This window comes from Arvicanthis niloticus, chromosome 18, assembly GCF_011762505.2.
Source record: "Arvicanthis niloticus isolate mArvNil1 chromosome 18, mArvNil1.pat.X, whole genome shotgun sequence".
NCBI classification, from domain to species: domain Eukaryota; kingdom Metazoa; phylum Chordata; class Mammalia; order Rodentia; family Muridae; genus Arvicanthis; species Arvicanthis niloticus.
The window spans coordinates 43,956,588-43,967,622 of record NC_047675.1 but is presented as its reverse complement, the minus strand read 5'-3'; the positions used below and the strand labels follow the sequence as shown (position 1 = coordinate 43,967,622).

Here is an 11,035-nt window from a genome sequence, read left to right as displayed (position 1 = left end):
AATAAAAGAACTCACTTGGGATATACAAAAATAATCACCAAGAGGCTCTACCTGTGACTAGAACCTGGGGAAATTTTGGAAGTGTTCGTTCACAGAGACACTTAAAAAGACATTGCCCGAATTTATCATCGTCATAAATTCTTGCTGACCAAAAAGTTTCCTTACAGTAATTTACAATGCCCATCATAAAATACTTCATCAAAAGGAAACTGTTGGATTTAATACAAAACCATAAACTCCCAAGGACTCGGGGACAATAGTTTCTGTCAATCTCTGTTACAGACAGATGATCAATGGTTCCTATAGGCCTCAATACATGGTGTCACTTTCACTAGATAACCCTTCTGGGTTATCACACAACTCTGTTGTGTTTGTTTCCTTCTGGGACCCCAGGAAGAGACAAGTACTGACATGGTGGGCGCCGGAGTCTTCATTATCTGCCGGAGCAAAGGCAGAAAGGATGCTGTGCTCTGAACACATTAGCTGCTTGATTAAAAGAAGTAGCATGGGCCTAGCAAAGCCAACATCTAGATGCACACCCCCACGCACATGCACAACACCTGATGCACTCAGGGGGAAGCTGGCTGAGCTAGATGATCCTAGGGTGCCTTGACTCCCTATTTAGGTAGCTGGTTTCACTTTACCATTAGACTACGTTAACTGGTAAGTAGCTAATGTCCCTTATGAGAAGTCCAGACACTAAGAACAGGGCAATCAGCTTTCCCTCTCTGCCCTTTTTGACAATCATTTAAAGCAATAAAGATAAGCATTCTGGCACCGATTCTGGCACCAATCCTGGCACACCCATGTGCACCAACCTCAGCATATCTGTGTGGGCCAACCTCCCCTTATTCATGCACTGCATCCCTGCATGTCACGTCACGGCAGACTCTTCCCTCCAGGCGTGCCTGCTGGCACTACTAAGTTCTTGGCCTGAAGTGAGACTCTTTGTCTTCCTCTAACCCTGACCTTCTGTAAGAATCTCAGTTTCCTTGAATTCAAACTTCCTTCAACCATGATATCCAGGGGGCCGGGGGGTTCACTCAATGGATCAAACACTTGCTGTGTATATGTAAGGATGGGAGCTTGGATCCCTCTACCTGGGATTAGAACATGGAAAAATTCTGAAGTTGTTCTTACACAGAGACATGAATAAACTAATGGGCACGGAAGCCATGTATATATACTCCCGGTACCTTAGAGGCAGAGACTGTGAGTGAATTCTCAGGACAAGAGAGCTAGCTACACTAGCCAGCTGACAGCATCCAAGGAGACATTCTCCCTCAGTAAATGAAATGGAGAATGATTTAAGGACATATCCAATGTCAATGCAGGCCTATACCTGCCTGCTGACTCATGTATGTATATACATACATACATGTATGTATGTATGTGTGTATATATATATACACATATATGCACATATATATGTATATATATATGTGTGTGTATATATGTATATATGTGTATATATGTATATATGTATATATGTATATATACGTATATATGTGTATATATGTATACGTATATATATATATGTATACATATATACACATATATATACATGTATATACATGTATGTACATATACATATATGTATATATATATACATATATGTATGTATGTATATACATACATGAAAACATACACACACAAGCATCTCTGTGTTTCTGTCTCTCTATCTGTTTTTCTCTGTATCCCTATCACATGCCCCTCCCCCCCCACGCACATTGTATCCAAGAGAAGACTATAGGAACATTCATGAAGCTAGGAGCACATAGCTTGAATGTTCCTATAGTCTTCTCTTGGATACAGTCTGTCACTAGTGGCCTGCTCTAACTAGACAGGGGAGTCATGCCATTTCTCATTGTTTCTATTGAGCTCTCTCTGTAGAAATAAATATACCCAAAGCATCGCTCTACAGATATTACTCTGACACTCAGACCTTTCACAGTAGCAACAGTAGTCTACGTGACTTCATTCTAAACCAACCTTCTATGAGCATTCTGCCTCATCCTCCCTCCATTCAATGCCGTCACAGCACAGACTGCAGTGGAGGGAGAGTGAGGCAGAGTGCTCATAGATGCCCATTTTGTAAGCTACACACAGATACAGGAAATGCCCCAGTCTTAGAACTTGTCACTTCATTGAGTTGCTGTTTCTGCTTTTTCATGCCCTGATTCATCTCTAATGCTACCTGTTACAATCCTCTCTTCCCTTCCAGGTTAAGTTAAAGCACCAAATTCTCTACCAAGGATTCCTTCCCCTCTGCTTCTGTAGAAACGATCTTTCGTGCCTCACTCATTTGCCACTAATATTCTTTGTAACTTTTCTACATACATTTTATCTCCTATACAAGGTGGAAAGGTCACGTAAGTCAAGGATTCATCTTTGTCATGATTCAGCTTTATATTGCTCAGGTAACATACTACCGTTAGGTACCTGGCCGGAAGGGATTTATCAGCTTTACATATCAGGTGGACATACCCAGAAACCTCTATGTCAGGTGTCCAGCTGAAGAGAAATACCTGTTTCCCTCATCACACCCGTGGTCTAAGTTGGAAAGTGTAGATGTAAGTTGCAGTGTTGGCAGCCAAGAGAGATAGTGATGAAAGAGAAAGATAGAAAGGGAGAAAGAAAAAAAGAAAGGGGGAGAGAGAGAGAGAGAGAGAGAGAGAGAGAGAGAGAGAGAGAGAGAGAGAGAAAAACAAAGAAAGAAGAGTAGAGAAACCTGTGAAGCGGAATGAAACTGTACACAGAAACCTGAAGACCCTGGAGGAGGGCATCAGATAAGGTAGACCAGATGTCAGTCCAGCAAAAACAGGAGACAAGAGAGGTTTGCCCCAATGAAATAGTGTGTATAGAAAGCTCAGAAAACTTTGAGCATGTGCATGCAACGCTCAAGAACATAACAGTGGTTGGAGATTAGAGTTGTAGGAGGTAGGGAATGAGGAAGAAGGCTAATGATATAGACTCATCAAATACCAAAAAGCTCTCCAGAAACTCCTCTCTTGAACAAGTCACTCTCTGTCTGAGCCTGGGTTGTTGCCCTGAAAGATGAATGAATGTTCTGGCTGAGTCAAGGAGTTCTGAGGCCAGGAGAGCCATCCACAGCCAGTGCATGCTGGGAAATGAGAGCAACTAGAATGAACCAAGAACTCAGCTCACTGGGGGGTGGGGGGGGGAGCCTTGCAGTCTGTGATGTGTTGGCATTAAAAGGAAGGAGGGTGAGGCAGAGTGCTCATAGAAGGTTGGTGAAGAAACAGGTTCCCAGCCGCTGCCACGGGCTATCCGGATGTGCTAATTGCAGACATAACACACTTAAAGAAAAAAATGTAAATATCAATAATTAGCACACAGCAGATGTGTCTCGGGGACATGACAAGTATTTATCCTGAGGAGGAGCACAGGACATATATGAGTGTCTCTCTTCTTCACAAGACCTGCATTAGGTAGACACATTATCTGTGTTTAACAGAGGAAGAAGTGAAATATCTACCAATTGAGATATCTTCTGATCCCGTGTAGGCATTCTCAGCTGAGCTGTGTCCAAATCCCAGGAGAGACATACCCCAAGACACCATCTGACTTTCCCTCCCCTCTTCTCTTGGCTTACGAGGGCTTACCTACAAAGTTTACACAAACTTGAACTGAGTCAGTGCAAAAATTAAAGACTGAAGATCACAGGGAGTAGGAAAATGAAAAGGCTATCCCCGCCCAGGTTCTAATTATAGATAATCAGAGAAAAAGTCAACTTAAAGGCTAGCAAGCTATTCACAGCCCCGGGTGCCTTAAAAGGCAACAGTCAAGAGAGGAAGAACCATTAACAAGTCCTCCTGGTGACTATAGTCATTATGGTGTTCTTTAATAATAATGAGAAATCAATTCACTCCAGCAAGGCCAGCAGCATGCTGCTCTGTAACCCTGCAGCCCATGAAGAAGCCACGGGGCCACTGTTCCTGTGCGGAAGACTGCAGAGCCCAGGGCAGGACAGTGAGGCAGACTGAGCATCGGGACAGAGGCTTCTGGGAAGGAGTGAGTTTCTATGTGGTTCTTTAAGCAAGTGGCAAGCCTAGGACAGTGTAAGAGACTCAGGACCTCACAGAGAAGGAAGATCAGGAAGAACGGGGAGCTGACAGGGCTGCAAGGACAGATAGGGCCACCCCGTAGTGGCCTACCTTCTGTACATATGCAAGCTCTCAGTACAGTGATAGATGGTGACTGACTGCCAAGCTCCCAGCTGCAGAGAGAGCTGTCAGCAACAGCCTTTAGCTGTCAGGCCTCTTGGGAATGCCCTTGCCCAAGGTCACCTGCTTCCCAGGCTGATCACATCCATGGTAGATGGATAAAGAAGAATAAAGGCTAAGCTCCTGGAGCCAAAGGAAGAGACATGGAGACATCTGATCTGGCTCCTGGGTCCCTGCCTCTTTTGCCTCGGCCTACTCTTGCTTTCTCTCCCTCCACAGGTGTTCATTTGCAATGCGTTCCCCATAAACAACTGCATGACAACTGTGTCTCAGAGACCACATCCTAGAAAGCAGCCTGCAACGGGCACAAGCCTGTGTCTAACCATGTGCCAGGATCACTGTTATTTCCCTGTCTTAATTTCATGTAAGCCTTACCCATCCCGCTGTGTCAGACAACTAGATCTGGGGATTTCTCATGGTAACAGAAAGGTAGTGATTGGGGCAAGCAAAGATGGAAACTAAAAGTCCCACATTGTGAAGGCAAAGGAGTGTTAATGAGAGGTCCTGCATGGTCTTGGAGTTGGGGGAAATGCTTGAGGGTTGATGGATGGATGGAAGGATCTGGGTCAAAGGAGATGATATTAGTAATAAAATGGGTTTTGAGATGAGTGACTAAAATTATGAATCAGATCCCCATTGGTGTTTTTCGAGAGACACAAGTAAATATTGGAATCACTTTTTAATTACTCCTGAGTGCTGGGTGTGCATTTAATATTCAACTCCACACAGACTCTGAGGCCCTGGCTTTTATTGGGTGTATTAGTCAGGGTAATTAACACTAGCTGTTTTAATACACAACCCCAAATCTCAGAGGCTTAATGTAATAAAGGTTTATTCTCCCTCTCACATGGCAGACAGTTGGGTAGGATGGCTCCTTTTGGCAACTCTCTTACAAACAGACCATCTCAGAGTGATGATATTTTCAATGCATTTGAGTGCATGTGTGAATGCAGGGGGTGTTTGTGCACACCGGAGGCAGATCAATGTCTTCCTTAATCATTTTTTAACTTGATCTTGAGAGTGTCTTTCACTGAACCCAGGGCTTGCCAATTTAGCTAGTCTGGTTGGTCAGAAAGTCACAGGGATCCTCCTGTCTCTGCCTCCCCCATGCTGAGATGACAATGTCACACTCAGCTCTTACATCTCTTACATCGGAATGAACTCGGGTCCTTGTGTTTATGGAACAAGCTGTTTACCAATGGAGCCATCTCTTCTGCCCTTACCAGCATTTTCAAGGTGGCACAGGGACAGTTGGCCTTGCCTCTGAGTGTCTCTGCTAGCCACACAGCTGTCTGCCTCCCACCCGCTGTCAATGTGCCACTGGGAGGCACATCCTTCTGGGGCCTTAGCCTCTGACTTCCTGTTAAAGCTATTCTCTTGGGATCCTGGCAGGAGACAAAAGGAAGGGGGAGCTCAAGTCTTCTTCAGCTTCCTTGCTGTCCAGTGGCGTAGTGGAGGTTGATGTAGTCAACAAAAGAGTAGTGCCTTCTGCCTGATTCTCAACACCTCTCTGAATCTCTGGGTTCTCCTGCGTGTCCTCCACTGTCCCCTTTGGATTGGTAAAAAGCTCTGCTGTCCTTCAAACCAATCTTACTGCTCTCTTTTGTTTTTTAATACCTCTGGTCTCCGTAGACCCAGTCCACACCTAGATAGATAGCCCTTTAACTAATCATCCTTGGCTGGTTCTAGTATGAAAGTGCCCTTAGACACAGACCTGAGAAAAATGGTGTCAGGCTCTTGGGAATAGGAACATGAACTGAGATTTGGCACTTTGGGCATCTTTTCCGTCTTCCCATCCACTATCTTTTCTCCTGGGAAACAAACTCCATTCTCAGTCTTCATGACCTTTCATCCACGTTTTACTTGATTTTCATTACACATAAAATTCGTCTCGGGGATGAAGAAAGGAGTCAGCAGTTAAGAGCATGGCTCTTGCATAGAACCCTATTTGAGTTCCCAGCACTGCATTGCCAGCTCATAACCACCTGTGACTCAAGCTCTGAGGTCTCTGATGCCTCTGACCTCCACAAGTACCCACACAGAAACACATACACACAAACACACATTCGTGCGTGCACACACACACACACAAATTAAAGGTAGAATAATTATTCCTTTATAAAAAGAAGAAAGATGCCCTTACTGGTGACATTTAGTTTTGGCTCAATGTACCACTTGTTTGTTGTCTTTTTAAATTTTTCCTAGAACATCCTCTTTGGTGCATGCATCATGTTAAAGTCTACTCAGTTTCCACCTGTTTAGGGATCTTCATGTCACTAAGTTCCAGCTTGATTCCATGTGGTAGAGGATACTCTTGTATGATTTCAGTACTTTTGAATTTGTTCATTCAGTTCATGGGTTCATGGGTTCAGCAGGGTATGTTTTCAGGGTACATAGCTGCCCCTGAGTAGTCTATATGGACAGCTGCTGGATCCTGTTGGTCCATGGTTCTGTGTACCTTTTTAATACTCTATTGTTCTTTCAATGGTCAAATAGAATAGTGTTGTACTCTTGAACTGAATTTGTGGACTTGTCCAATTCAGCATTCATTTCTAATAGTTTTTGCTGGGCATATATTGTGGCTTTGCTAGGGTTGCTGTGGGTTAAGTGGCTCCTTCAGAACTTATCCATTGTATCTGTTTTCAGTGGTGACTCTGTCAAGGTGATAAGGCCACAATAAATACTTTGGTCCTTATGAATGGATTACATTGTAATGGGAGTGGGTTAGATATAAGAGAGGCAAATTTACCCCCATTATATTTGTTTGTCCTAGAATACCTTTAGCCATGACATGGCCCATCAGGAATTTCCTTATCAGATTTGATGATCTTCTAGCTCTCTATAAACCATAGACCAAATACACTTATCTTATTTAAATATACTCAGTCTCTGATATTCTGCCATAGCAGCAGAAAATATATTAAACACACATACACACACACACACACACAGAGAGAGAGAGAGAGAGAGAGAGAGAGAGAGAGAGAGATTACCATCTATTTTTTGTTGGCCACCCCTTTTGTTCCTATATGACATTTTGGGTTTATTCTGAAAATCTTGCTGTTGTTGTTTTAAAATATATTTAATATGTCATTGATATGGTTATTCTTACTCAGCATTTTTTGATTCATGATATACTATTTACTGTCCACTTATTTTCAACTTACCTATATTACAGTTGGATTAAGATCTTTCTGACAGTGAACAGTTGTATTCTTTTTAAATTTAATGTCAGTCTTTGTTTTAGTTGGTTTTTTAAACCATTTACATTTAATGTAATTAATGATATGCTAGAGTTTAACTCTGCCTTCTTGTTTCTGCTTGTTCTTTGTTTCTCAGTTCTGTCTCATTCCTGAAACTCTGAGTTACCTGAGCATTCTTTAACCCAGTGTGATGTACCTGTAGTATTTCTTAGTGTATCTTTTTGTATGGGTTTCTTCTCATGTTTCCTGGCACTGGCATTCCCCAGTTCTAAAGCCATAAAAAATTGACCTCACTTCAAGTCCCTCTACTAAACTTCTATACTTATATCACTGAATTGTATTTTTTCTACATACACTGAAAACCATAATAGACAATGGTTTTGCTTCAGCGTTATGGGAAAAATTAAACTCAGTAAGAGAAGACTTTTATGTTTCTCACATTTTATATTTCTTTCTCTTTTTTCTCATATCAAGTTCTAATACAGCTTTTATGTTCTCTTCCTGCTTTAGAGAATTTTCCTTAGCTACTCTTTTAGGATAAGTCTACTGATGACAAAGACTCTAGTTCTTCTTAATCTTAAAACATCTCTATTCGTCTCATATTCTTAAAGTCTGTTTTCACTGAACGTAGATTTCTGAGTTGATAGATCTCTTCTTGAGCCATTTAAAAAGTACTGAACGTTTCTTCCTGGGGTCTATGGCTCATGATAAGAAACTGGCTGTCATTCAAATTGTTTTCCAACTCAAGGTGGGGTTAAGATAAGTTTTGTTTTCCTCTGGCCCTTTCTAAGGATGTTTCTTTGTCTTTGGTATCAAGGTCACTGATGAGGGTCTTGCATGACCTCTATGAGACTGTACTGAGTTGTGTTGCTCAGTTTCGGCATCATGAGGGTCAAAGACTTGAAAACTGTGGGAGGTCCTCAGCCATTTGAAATGTCTTCTTTCTTGTTTCATGTTTTCCTATGGCAGTGATGTGTCTGTCCTCTTACACTGGAGCCATCAGGTCTTTGAACTCTGCTTCCTCCTCTGGGCTCCTTTCACTGTCTTGTTCAGATTACATCATTTTTATTGTTCTGTCCCCAGGTTCACTGATGCTTCCTTCTTCCCATGCTGCTGTTGGGTGTGTCTATTTAAAGGTTCCAGTTACTGATTCAGGTCCCATGCTTGCCATTTGGTTCTTCTTTCTGCTTCCATTGATTTTCTCCTTTGAGGAAGCCTTTTCATCCTTGTGTTGCTCCCACACTTGTTCCTGACTGCTCACTGAAGCATTGTCTCCTTCTTTCCAAATTTGTGTATCCCCATTCACAATACAGATCAGGCACAATGGCTAAGCTGTATAGGGAATCAGTTTACTCTGCCTCCTCTGTATATACTGTCAGCATAAGAATACAGAGTGTGGAGAGCATGAGAGGCCTCCCTAAGGCACTGTCATGGCAGCTATTTTAAACTCCTTGGATAACTCCAATATGTTTCTATCTAGGTGTTGATTTCTGTCATTTTTTTTTATCCAGTTGAGAATTTTCTGGTTCTTGATATGATGAGTGACTTTCAATTTAAACTTTTTCCCTCCTATATAGTGAGATATAGGGACTTATTTAATCTCCTGCCTCAGCAAGTATGTACATATCATACCACCTTAATTACCAAACAGTGATAAAAGTCCAAGTTGGACCTTGTCTTTGTTTGAGGGTAAGGGTGCTTGCTTGGTTACTAACAAATGGTGAGATTTCAGACTTATCACTATGCCTCTGCCTTAGTTAGGGTTACTATTACTGTGATGAAACACCATGACCAAAGCAACTTGAGAAGTGTTTATTTGACTTATACTTCCATATCACATTTCATCATCAGAAGAAGTCAGAACAAGAACTCAAGCAGGGTGGGGATCTAGGGACAGGAGCTGATGCAGAGGCCATGAAGGGTGGCTGCTTACTGGCTTGCTCCTCATGGTTTGCTCAGTCTGCTTTCTTATAGAATCTAGGACCACCAGCCCAAGGATAACACCACTCACAATGGGTTGGGCCTTTCCCCATCAATCACTAATTACAAGATGTGCCGGGACAAAGATGGAGCAGAGGTGGAGAGAATGGCCAGACAATGACTGGACCAAGTTGAGATCCATCCCATGGACAAGAACCAATCCCTGGCACTATTAATGATACTCTGGTATGCTTGCAGACAAGATCCTAGCATAATTGTCCTCTGAGAGGCTCTACCCAGCAGCCAATAGGAACAGATGCAGAGACAAAGACAAATATTAGATGGAGCTCAGGGAGTCTTGTGGAAGTGTTGTGGGAAAGAATGAGATACCCAAAGAGTATAGGGACAGCACAGGAAGTCAGCTAACCTGGACCCTTGGGGGTTCCCAGAGACTGAACCATCAACCAAAGAGTGAGCACAGGCTGGACCTAGAACTGCTAGCTACACATATGTAGCAGATGTGCAGCTTGATCTTCATGGGGGTCCCCCAACAACTAGAGCGGGGCTGTCCCTGGCTCTGTTGCCTGTCTGTGGATCCCCTTCACATAACTGGGCCACCTTGTCTGGCCTCAGTGGGAGAGGATGTTCCTAGTCCTGCAGACACTTAATGTGCCAGGGTGGGGTGACAGCATGGGGGGATGCTCCCACTTCTCAAAGGAGAAGGAGAGGTGAAATGGGGGAGGAGCTATTCGAGGGGGAACTGGGAGGAAAGGGTGTGTGGATACTGGGATGTAAAGTGAATAAAGAAGGGAAGAAAGACGTTTAAAAAAAAGAAAGAAAATGTCCTATAGCCTGATATTATTGAGGCATTTTCTCAACTAAGGCTCCCTCTTCTCTGGATAACTCTAGAAACTAGGAAGTATAGCCTCCATTGCTACCATGCTGGCCCAGGTGGGGCACCTAATGTCAGTATGTATCACCATGGTGATATATCATGTGTACTACTTTCTCATTGCTATGAGTAAACATTGGACAAAACAAACAAACAAACAAACAAAACAAACAAACAAACAAAAACAACTAAAAGGAAGACTGGGTTATCTTGGCTCACAGTTTGAAGAGGCACAGTCCATCATGATGGGAGGCATGGACAATTGTGACTCCAGGAGCTTAAGGAGTCCCACCCCCTTCTCAGCAAACCAGGAAGTAGAAAGGGGGAAGGAAGGCTGCACCTAGCTCATTTTTCCTTTTCCACATTGTACTCAGATTAGAACCACCATCCATGGAACCATGCTGCCTGCATGAGGCTGGATCTCTTCCCTTCTCAATGAAACCTCTCTTGGAAATACCTTCATGGACATACCCAGTCAAGAGAACGAGGACAATCAACCATCACACCCACCGTGCAACCAAGCAGCAGGTTTTCAATGAAATGGCACAAACAGAAATGTCTTCCTTTCACACCCAGGCCTGGAGTTCTGTCCTGCTCCAGACATCTCAAATCTATGCTGCTTGCTCAGGAAAGTAAGTGTTCTTTCTCAGGGACGGCTTTTTGGCAGATTGTGAAAAGAAGCCACAGCACACCTAGGGAGGGCATAGAGAACTTGCCTTATTCAGGCTAATGCACCCCTGAGACTAGGAAGCTGGTCGGTTGATAAGCAAGAC

The 11,035-nt window shown here is 43.1% G+C and overlaps 1 non-coding gene across 1 annotated transcript; it reads right to left on the bottom strand.

Annotated features, from left to right (window-relative positions):
- Positions 1-8,738: 8,738 nt before the first annotated feature.
- LOC117723560 (small nucleolar RNA SNORA51) lies at positions 8,739-8,864 on the bottom strand. Its single transcript, XR_004608670.1, has one exon. It is a non-coding gene; the product is annotated as a small nucleolar RNA SNORA51 (small nucleolar RNA).
- Positions 8,865-11,035: the final 2,171 nt, after the last annotated feature.